Source organism: Lates calcarifer, linkage group LG9, assembly GCF_001640805.2.
Source record: "Lates calcarifer isolate ASB-BC8 linkage group LG9, TLL_Latcal_v3, whole genome shotgun sequence".
Lineage (NCBI taxonomy): Eukaryota > Metazoa > Chordata > Actinopteri > Centropomidae > Lates > Lates calcarifer.
The window spans coordinates 12,256,251-12,268,267 of record NC_066841.1 but is presented as its reverse complement, the minus strand read 5'-3'; the positions used below and the strand labels follow the sequence as shown (position 1 = coordinate 12,268,267).

General features: G+C 35.8%; 1 long non-coding RNA gene across 5 annotated transcripts in view; it reads right to left on the bottom strand.

Annotated features, from left to right (window-relative positions):
• The window catches only part of LOC127142810 (uncharacterized), a 28,203-nt gene extending 19,460 nt beyond the window's left edge, over positions 1-8,743 (bottom strand). For 3 of the 5 annotated variants that reach the window (XR_007813878.1, XR_007813881.1, XR_007813883.1), the window contains exons 1-3: positions 8,361-8,743; positions 6,721-6,873; positions 5,100-5,550 (exon numbers count right to left, since the gene is read on the bottom strand). This is a non-coding gene — a long non-coding RNA (uncharacterized LOC127142810). The remainder of the gene's footprint in view (positions 1-5,099; positions 5,551-6,720; positions 6,874-8,360) is intronic. The other 2 variants (XR_007813880.1, XR_007813882.1) reach the window with 2 other exon arrangements.
• Positions 8,744-12,017: the final 3,274 nt, after the last annotated feature.

The window sequence follows — 12,017 nt, the reverse complement described above, 5'->3', positions numbered from 1 at the left end:
TTTTTGACACCTCACTATACTATGACATTTTTTGACCATTTTTGACGCCTTATTATACTATGACATTTTTTGACTTTTTGATTTTTTGACATTTTTATACTATGACATTTTTTGACCATTTTTGACGCCACCATACTATACTATGACATTTTTTGACCATTTTTGACGCCACATACTATACTATGACATTTTTTGACATTTGACATTTTATACTATGACATTTTTTGACCATTTTTAACGCCATACTATACTATGACATTTTTTGACCATTTTTGACGCTATTTTATACTATGACATTTTTTGACCATTTTTCGCCATACTATACTATGACATTTTTTGACCATTTTTCGCCATACTATACTATGACATTTTTTGACCATTTTACATACCATTTTATATATACTATGACATTTTTTGACCATTTTTGTACGATGACTAAACTATGACATTTTTTGAAGTTTTTGACACCTCACTATACTGTTTTTCTTTTGACGCCTCATACTATGGAACATTTTTTGTTTAGTGCAACTATACTGTGACATTTTTTGAGGATTTTTAACGCCATACTATATCATGAAATTTTTTGACCATTTTTAAGTATAATGACATTTTTGAACGGTTTTTTACTATACTATGACATTTTTGACCATTTTTAACGCCATACTATACTATGACATTTTTTGACGTTTTTGACGCCATACTATACTATGACATTTTTTGACCATTTTTGACGCTTATTATACTATGACATTTTTTGACGACGGACATTTTTGACTTTTTGACATACTATACTATGACATTTTTTGACCATTTTTACGCCATACATACTATGACATTTTTGACCATTTTTAACGCCATACTATACTATGACATTTTTGACTTTTTGACGCCATATTATACTATGACATTTTTTTTTTTGATGACTGATGACACATTTTTATGACATTTTTGACCATTTTTATACTATACTATGACATTTTTTGACGGTTTTTGACACCTCACTATACTATGACATTTTTTGACCATTTTTGACGCCATATTATACTATGACATTTTTTGACCATTTTTGACGCCATATTATACTATGACATTTTTTGACCATTTTTGACGCCATACTATACTATGACATTTTTTGACCATTTTTGACATTTATACTATGACATTTTTTGACTTTTTTACTATACTATGACATTTTTTTGACGTTTTTTGACGCACTATACTATGACATTTTTTGACCATTTTTGACGCCTCTATGACATTTTTTTGACCACATACTATGACATTTTTGACCATTTTTGACGCATTTTAACACCATATACTATGACATTTTTTGTACAACTATACTTGACATTTTTTGACATTTTTGACGCCTTATTATACTATGACATTTTTTGACCATTTTTGACGCTATTTTATACTATACTATGACATTTTTTGACCATTTTTGATTTTTACTATACTATGACATTTTTTGACCATTTTTGACGCATTTATACTATGACATTTTTGACATTTTTTGACCCACGACATTTTTTGACCATTTTTGCCATACTTATGACATTTTTTGACCGACGACCATTTTTAACGCCACTATACTATGACATTTTTTGACGCCATGACATTTTTTGACTTTTTGACATTATACTTGACATTTTTGCATTTATACTATGACATTTTTTGACGGTTTTTGACACCTCACTATACTATGACATTTTTTGACCATTTTTGACGCCTTATTATACTATGACATTTTTTTGACGTTTTTTTGACCATACTATACTATGACATTTTTTTGACCATTTTTATACCTATGACATTTTTGACATTTTTGGGACACATTATACTATGACATTTTTGACCATTTTTAACGCCATACTAATGACATTTTTTGACCATTTTTGACAATACTATACTATGACATTTTTTGACGGTTTTTGACACCTCACTATACTATGACATTTTTTGACCATTTTTAACGCCATACTATACTATGACATTTTTTGACCATTTTTGACGCCATACTATACTATGACATTTTTGACCATTTTTGACGCCATACTATACTATGACATTTTTTGACCATTTTTGAAATACTATGACATTTTTGACCATTTTGCACATACTATACTATGACATTTTTTTGACCATTTTTAACGCCATACTATACTATGATTTTTTGACGTTTTTTGACACCTGACATTTTTTGACCATTTTTGACGCCATATATACTATGATGACATTTTTTGACCCATTTTTGACGCCATATTTACTATGACATTTTTTGATTTTTGACCATTTTTGACTATTATACTATGACATTTTTTGACCATTTTTAACGCCATACTATACTATGACATTTTTTGACTTTTTGACACCTCCTATACTATGACATTTTTTGACCATTTTTTGACGCCATATTATACTATGACATTTTTTGACCATTTTGACGCCATATTATACTATGACATTTTTTGACCATTTTGACGCTATTTTAACGCCATACTATACTATGACATTTTTGACCATTTTTAACGCCATACTATACTATGACATTTTTTGACCATTTTTAACGCCATACTATACTATGACATTTTTTGACCATTTTTAACGCCATACTATACTATGACATTTTTTGACGGTTTTTGACACCTCACTATACTATGACATTTTTTGACCATTTTTTAACGCCATACTATACTATGACATTTTTTTGCCATTTTTAACGCCATACTATACTATGACATTTTTTGACGGTTTTTGACACCTCACTATACTATGACATTTTTGACCATTTTTGACGCCATATTATACTATGACATTTTTTGACCATTTTTGACGCCATATTATACTATGACATTTTTTGACCATTTTTGACGCTATTTTAACGCCATACTATACTATGACATTTTTGACATTTTGACGCTATTTTATACTATGACATTTTTTGACCATTTTTAACGCCATACTATACTATGACATTTTTTGACCATTTTTAACGCCATACTATACTATGACATTTTTTGACCATTTTTAACGCCATACTATACTATTGACATTTTTTGACGGTTTTTGACACCTCACTATACTATGACATTTTTTGACCATTTTTGACGCCATATTATACTATGACATTTTTTGACGGTTTTTGACACCTCACTATACTGACATTTTTTGATCATTTTTGATGCTATTTTATACTATGACATTTTTTGACGGTTTTTGACACCTCACTATACTATGACATTTTTTGATGCTATTTTATACTATGACATTTTTTGACAGTTTGTCATGCCTTGCTATACTATGACATTTTTTGACGGTTTTTGACACCTCACTATACTATGACATTTTTTGAACATTTTTGATCACTTTTGACACCTTTCTGTACTGACATTTTTTGACGGTTTTTGACACTTCACTGTACTATGACATTTTTTGACCATTTTTTGACGCTATTTTAACGCCATACTATACTATGACATTTTTTGACAGTTTTTGACACCTCACTATAGTATGATATTTTTTGACTGTTTGTCATGCCTTGCTATACTATGACATTTTTGACGGTTTTTCATGTCTTGCTATACTATGGCATTTTTTGACCATTTTTCATGCCTTGCTGTACTGACATTTTTTGACCATTTTTGACGCTATTTTATACTATGACATTTTTTGACTGTTTGTCATGCCTTGCTGTACTATGACATTTTTTGACATTTTTTGAACATTTTTGATCACTTTTGACGCCATACTATACTACGACATTTTTTGATGGTTTTTGACACCTTAATATATTATGGCATTTTTTGATGGTTTTTGACGCCTTACTATACTATGACGTTTTTTGACCATTTTTCATGCCTTACTATACTATGGCATTTTTTGACCGTTTGTAATGCCTAAACTACTACTAAATTTACAGATAGACTCTTATTAATGGAAATTACTTTTATACTAAAAATACATTTGACTGTTACATCTTTTTTCTGATATTACAAATGACTTTTAAATTACATTACTCCCGATAAGACAGATTGTTAATACCTTACACCGAACTTTTATATGGCAGATTACTTCTTATTACTTCTGTTACATTGTTTTTGTTTTCAGTGACATTTGAGAGACAGTTCAAGTGTCTGTCTTTCCTAATCATATTTTAATAACTGAATAAATTGTTTGTTGATGTGAAGTTTCAGAAATATATTATTGATCTGTTTTTAAATAAATGTATCAAATAAAAATGGACCCTGTTGTTTCTGTGGATTCATCTGAAATATATGGAACATTTGTTTAAAACCAGGTTTTTCCAAACACTATGACAACATTAATTAAAAAAACCCTACTACTAATGAGGCATAACTAGTCAATATCTTTCTGATACTTAAACAGTAACAGTCACTTTATGTAAATAAACTTCATTAATGGGTTATGTTTTGACAAAGTATGAGCTATGCAGTCTGAAGATCAAACACTAAACGTAAACAATTTAATGCCAGTGCTCTGTATTGGACAGCTGATATAAAGCTGTTTCTGTATTACCTGGTGGCCTCAGTCCTGAATTCCTTCATTGTATGAGGAACTCTTTGTTGCACATGTCTCTGCAATCATGGACAATGTCTCTCCAATCATGGACCATGTCTCTGTGATTGCAGATGACGTCTTGGCGATCGTGAACAATGTTGTGGACGAAGTGGTGACACCTGACGGAAAACAAAGAGAAACATACAAAGGAAAATTATCAATACGCTACTACCTATTCCTCATTGACAGTTTAACTATGAAAACAGAGAAATATTCAACATTACAGCTGAACCACAACATTAGTGGGCTGTTTCAGAAAATGAACAGGGTTTTCAGCCTTCTAAGAGGAGTTTTTCCTCTTCACTGTCACCTAGTGCGTGCCTATGGTGGGATTTGTTGGGTCTCTCTCTGAAAATATTACAACATATATAGTTCGGTCTCGACCTGCTCTATATGACGAGTACCTTAAGATAACTTCTGTCACGATTTGGCTCTAAATAAATAAAATTGAATTGAATTGATCACTGAAGTCAGTGCTCTGTGTTGGACAGTTGATGTAAAGGTGTTTGTGAATTTACCTGGAGGCCTCTGTCCTGGTCTCAAAGAACTTCTTCATTGTACAAAGCAAAGACTCTCTGTGATCGTGGACTATGTCTCTGTGATCGCGGACATTGTCTCTGAGATTATGGACAAAGTCTGTGATCGTGGCCAATGTCTTTGCGATCGTGGACGATGTCTCTGAGATCATAGACGGTGTCTCTGTGACCATCGACAATGTCTCCATGATCGCGGGCAGTGCCGTCAAATCGGTGACCCCCGTCTCCGCCGATTCTATCGCAAGGTCTCTACGAAGCATGGGACAATATCTCTGATCATGGACAACGCCTCTCTCATCTTTGACAAGGTCTCTGCGATCGTGGACAATGTCTCTGATCGAGGACGATGTCTCCCTCATCCTCAACAATGTCTCTCCGATCATGGACCATGTCTCTGTGATCGTGGATGATGTTGTGGATGAAGTGGTGACACCTGGAGGAAATCACAGAGAAACATTCAAAGGAAAATGATCAATATACTACTGCCTATTCCTCATCAACAGTTTCACCATGAAAACACAGAGAAATACTCAACATTGCAGCTGAACTGCAACATGTAACAAACATTAGAGGCTGTTTCAGAAAATGAACAGTTGACTGTCATCACCTCCTGAAGAACCAACAACAACAAATATTTAGGAAAAACTAAAATGATTATTAATTGTGTGTCTATCAACTAATCACTGAAGCAGTCATATCTTACTGTGAACTGTACAACAATGATAAACACTACCAGTTAAGTCAATTTTAGAATGCAGGATTGTTGTTTAGTATACTTCAGTAAAAAGTCTAGAGTATTTCTTCCACCACAGGCAACGCATACAGAATCAGTATTTCACATTTCAGCCTTCTTCTTAACATATTTTAAAAATGTCTTTGTTTTGTGTTTTTTGTTTAATGAATAACAACCAAATGTACAAATGTCTTAACAGCAGCTTATGTGAAAAAGCTTAAGTAAATAAATGTAGAACTGCTTGTTATACGTTGTAAAGATATTTTTAAAATCACCCTCTGACCAACAGTTAAAATTAACACACTCAACATGTGTAGAACTGAGACTGTTTTGTATGATGTAGTCTAGTGTCTAGCCTTGCACATACACATAATTAAGGATTTCTGACCATGTACAATCAAACTAAAGGAAAGATACTTTTCAATCCCATTTTGACTGATCCTTGACAATAACAATCCAAGATGGAAAATTTAGCATTTGCTGGTTCTGATGTGTTTGATATTGTTTAGTGAGAAGGTGAGGAGAGCTACAGTCAGTTTGTCCACAGACATAACATTGACAATTATCCTGATACATATTTTTTTAAATCAAGAATGTCAAATATTTGCTTGGAGGCAGAGAGAGAGAGGGGGAAAGAGAGAGAATAAGAGAGAAAGAGTAAAGGAGCGAGGGAGAGAGACACAGAGAGCTGATGTTTAAATTCTTCATTTTCTTTGAACTGTACATTGATGAACCATGTAAATAAACTTTAATAATGAATGAAGTCTTTTTGTGACAGACTGTTCAGACTTGAGATCAACTACTGAAGACATAGAATTTAATCACAGTGCTCTGTGTTGGACAGTTGATGTAAAGCTGTTTGTGAAATACCTGGCAGACTCAGTCCTGGTTTTGCACGTCTCTGTGAGTCATGAACAATGTCTCTGATTGTGGATCATGTCTCTGCGTTCTTGGACGACATCTCTGCGATAGTGGACGACGTCTTTGCAATCATCGACGATGATGTGGACAAAGTGGTGACACCTGGAGGAAATCAAAGAGAAACATAGAAAGAAAAATTATCAATACACTACTACCTATTCCTCATCAACAGTTTAACCATGAAAACACAAATAAACATTCAACATTACAGCTGAACCACAACATTTACCAAACAGAGGAGTGTCTCAGAAAATGAGCTGTTTACTGTCACATATGACAAGAAAAAGCATCACATGTTTAAGAATCAATAAAAATAAATATTTGGGGAAAATTAACCAAAATGATTATCCCAAATCTTAAATTTCTATATTAACTGTCTGTCACCTAATCACTGGAGGAATTGTGTATATTACTGTGAACTGCATAATAAAAACTTTCACTTTTGAAAAATGGGTTTTAGCATGTGGTATTTTTAATTAAATGTCAGTTTTTGCATTTTTAAAAATTATTATAACTAATACTATTTTCTGACAATTTATGGACATGATTAATCAGCTACTAATATATTCAATACTAAACTCATGAAATATCAACCATTTAAACGACAAACTACTGTTACTGTTTTTTCAGACTGGGTAAATCTTACAGACACATACCTGTTTCGTTTGCACCAAACAGATTACTACCACAAGTCTACAAAAGACACACAAAACGACAGAGCCAAAGGAAAAAAAAAAAACCGAGTCGCAAAATGATCACAATGAAATGCTTTACTGCCGTACTGAAACAGAAAATGGCCTCAAAGAAACGTTAAATGACCAGGAATAGACACGAAACTACAACGACACACAATATATGATGCAAACAACTACAAAGAAGCAGACGATAAGTAGATGTAAAACAGCCAGCTGTGATAATCAGCCATAATCTGACTTAAAATGACCAAGGTGGAGCACAAAATTACAAAGAAGCAATAAAATGTCTGCAAAGTAACTGCAAAGAAATGCAAACGGAGGTGTAAACAGACAAACTACTGAACAGTTACCAACCTCCACAACTCATGTCACGGAGGCTTTATTCGCAGAAACATAAACACACTTTAACCCACGCAAATAAAAACGACGACAAAAAGGAAGCAAGCCCCAAAGACATCACTAGAGGATAAGGCTAATGCTAAGGCTCGACGCCATCGCCATTGCTCGCCACTAATGCTAATGCTAACACCCAGGTGTAAAACAGCCAAGTAGAGACACAAAATGATATAAAATGACCACAAATAGCCACAAACCAATGGTAACAACATGATAAACATAATAAACGAAGTTAAAATGACTAGGATGGAACACAAAACGACAGAGAGACGCAAAATCTCAGTAAAGTGAAAACAAATGCAAACAGGTGTTTACACAGATTACCAAGTTAGTCCACGTTAGATGCCCAGAACTCATGTCATGGACGCCTCAGTCACAGACACACACTTGGCCATGCAAAAACGCCTGAAATTGGAATTAAAATATATAATTACAAGGTAATGCTAATGCTAACGCTCTCCGATAATGTTAAGGCTAACCGCTGACTGTTTGCCTTACCTTCGTGCCACAAGTGTGTATAGCGTCCAGTCTCACTCGTGTTCGACAAAAAGCAGCTCCAGAGTTTAGCATCCAGACCTCGATAACGACGTTTTCTCATAGTATTAGCAAACGGAAGCAAATCTTCAAGCGTGGTTTGAATCTGTTTTCCAACTTCGTTTCTCCGCCTCTCTGCGGCCAATGAGAAGACACGTCGCGGGCAATGACGACTTACGTCAGCTAACGTTGGCAGAATAACGCTGATTGGCCGATCGATTCTGGTCCGCCTAGCAACCGCCTCTGATTGGTGTGAAAATACATCCATCGTAAAGACGGAGGGATGCCTCAGATGTATTACATGATCTGGGTTACAGTCTACGGTTACAGCCATGTGCCAGGCAGAGATCCAAGTTCTCGAGACTTTTATATACAGTCTCGAGACACAACATGACCGCGCATAAAGTGCCCGCACACGTCCGTGACGTCACTCAGAGATACATGACTGGCATTTCCGGAGTTTTTTCTGTGTTTTTGATATAATGTTTATTATATTACTATATTTGTTCATCCAACTGGAGAACAGCCTACTGGCAGTTCTGCTCCTCTCCCAGTGCCTGTTGCAGTGGAGTGTGTCTCAGCCACAGAGGCACAGAAGTGTTATAGGTCAACATTACATTGAAAAGTTTTTAATGAGACTTTCAGTTTTGTAAATATTGGCTATGATCTTACTGTTGAGTTCACATTTTGAGAATTAGGCTCATCCAGTTAAGAAACTGCATGTTATGGTGTAAATTGTTAAACTGTGGATGAGGGATCTTTTATGTTATTTTATTTTTCAGTTTTCCCCCTGAGGGATTGCCTGCTTATTGTGGTCAGAGGGTTGCCTACCTCAGTGACCCTAGGAGCTATTCCAGCAGAGGCTCAGTCTTCAGGTGGGACACCCAAGCTGGACAGGTTGTAGGGTAGAGGCCTGAAGTGCAATCCACATTTCCAGGTTGGGGGTTGGATACATAGCTAATAACCCAATTCCATGGAGAAAAAACTGTCATGGGAAGAAATGCCCTCCATAAAATGTGTGTAAAATACTCCCCCAGAAAATAGCTGCTGTAGCATGATCTGTACCCACGATGCTCTCTTCACATTTCTGACTGCCCCCTCATATATGTTTGCCTAGAACCAGTCCTGCCCTGGGGTACAAACCACTACAGTGAAGTTGCACAATATCAGAGCAATATTTGGATCAGAATTAATTAGCATGATGGCAAAATGAGGCATAGATGAAAATGGCTGTAATCATATTTTATGTTACCAAATGTAGAATTCAGTGCAGTGCATGTGATTTCCCAGGTTTTTTTTTTCCTCCAATTTACAACATGATCCGGCTTCAAAATATTTACATTGAGCTGGAATGAGGGGGGAAATCATTCACTGAACTAACAGACAGCTATCCCCTATGAATTACTCTAATTTATATCATTAACTGAAGGTGGCTATGCCTCTCTGCATGTGAGCTGCTGGGAAGCATTTTCTTTTTCCATCTCCCTCAACAAACTATTCCTTTAAGCTCAGATCCAGTTTCTTTCCAGTCATGCAACATTAACTGCACTTTAAAAATCAGTAGCTTGATGTTCATTCTCACAAATTAGGCCATTAACGTCATTGGTGTGCCAGGAACAGCACTCACATTTCCATGCCAATGTATCAATGGAGGCTTAAAGAATGAGTTCCTCTTTTATAACCACCTCAGCACTTTTTTTTTTGAAAGGGCTCACTATGGTACCTCAATGACTTCAAGAAGAAACATACTCTTTAGAGGAACACAAGAGTTAAAAATACAACATAAAGCAGCTCCAAAATTAACCTGGACACACATATGCAGGATATTTTCAGCAAAGACAGAAACACAAACTTTCAAAGAACTCACAACACTTCTCCGGCTTATGTTCACTTTAACCAGTGTTTTATTTCTACACAATAAATGACAGCAAAATGAACATGATACTCATCTTTATGACTCTTCCTTATGAAAATATAGTACACATCAGACATGTTTTGCCATGTACCAGAGCACCAAAAATATATATAATTGCAACTGTGAAAACAGAGAGAAACATCGACTGAAACATAAAAGTCCAATCTGTTGTATATGTGCCTGAAAAAGTGCATACTGTGTAAGAACCAAAGAGAGAGGAGGCCATCAGAGGGAGGGAGGGAGGCGGGGAGGGAGGGACTACTGAGTCTGATGGCTACCTTTACAGTGTTGGTGAAATTCTCAGCAAACACAAAGGTAACAGGGATAAGATTCGACAAAATACAGTATGGAGTGAGGAGGAAATGAAAGCTGTAGGCTGGTGCCAGTCAACTCAGACAAATTTCAAAATGAACTTCTCGATGCGATAACACAGATCAGTCAAGTTTTGACTATGAGGATCAATTTTCAACAGACTCCTAAGACCCAGAAATGACCATCGTGATTTTATTCATCTTGACAACAAATAAATAATGAATGACTCAATGGATAAATTCATGGTTTAGACAACTGACAACAGTGCTCGTACTAAGCCAATATGAACAAATAAATGCTGACAGCGAGTGGTGTGGTAAAGCATCACAGGTCTTTTTTTTTCTTTTTTTTCTATCTTGCAGGTGATACTTTGACACAATGCACAACATATTCACGGTTCATCTCTTTGTATAATAGTTATGATAAAAATCAATCCAAGAGCTACTCCCAAACAGTTATTACATGGTTTGCAAATACAATCATCATATAATATTATTATTTACATCTTAAAATATATTTGTTGAGCAATCAGGTACGAAACATCGCAGTAATACCACTAGATATCCACGTAATATGTAAATACACTTTTTTTTGTACTTCCCACTTAGAAAAAAAGGACGATTCACCTTTTTTTAAATTTATTGAGGGATTAGGAAACAGACATAAGTGGACCATTCTATAACCAGAGGCCTGTGAGAGGTACTTCATGTGTTACAATACACAAAGAAAATGTCTTACAACAAGATGGCACATCAGTATTTTTCTCCACAATGATCTGAGGGAAAAACATTAGGGCTTCAGACACACTTTCTCACACTCCCCGTCGCTTTGTAATGAGTTAGACACTACAAAGTTTCTGCCATTTTTAGACAAGCAATACAACAACCAGGTGTTAAATTAGAAACAAAGGAGTGACTGTTGGTGGAAAATGCGGAGAGGTATCAAAGCCTGTCAAAAAAAAAAAAAAAAAGACTGCTATACAAATCATATTATGTGATAAGCATAGTCTCTAGGTGAGAAGAACTGTGTTCCTTCAGCCTAACTTCAAAAGGCTCTGTAAGCTGGGCAAACATCCTCTCTCATTTTCACAGGGCCAGCTTGACCCTGGCCACCCCGCGCAGGCATACCTGACAGTGACAGATGAGGCAGTGTGTCGAGGAGTGGTAGGGAGGTGGAGGTAGGAGGTGGGAGGGAGGGAGGGGTGGTGGGAGTCCCAGAGAGGGATGGCTGCCACCCCCGGAGGAGAAACTCTGACTCATTGGCCTCGGCCTGTTGCCAGTCCGTGCTGGCCACCCCTGGCCCAGGGGCAGCCTCTGTGAGTACACATTTTCACACCTGGACAAATAGCTAGACAAGCCAGGAAAAGCAGCTCACCCATCCCTACCTCTCTCCCT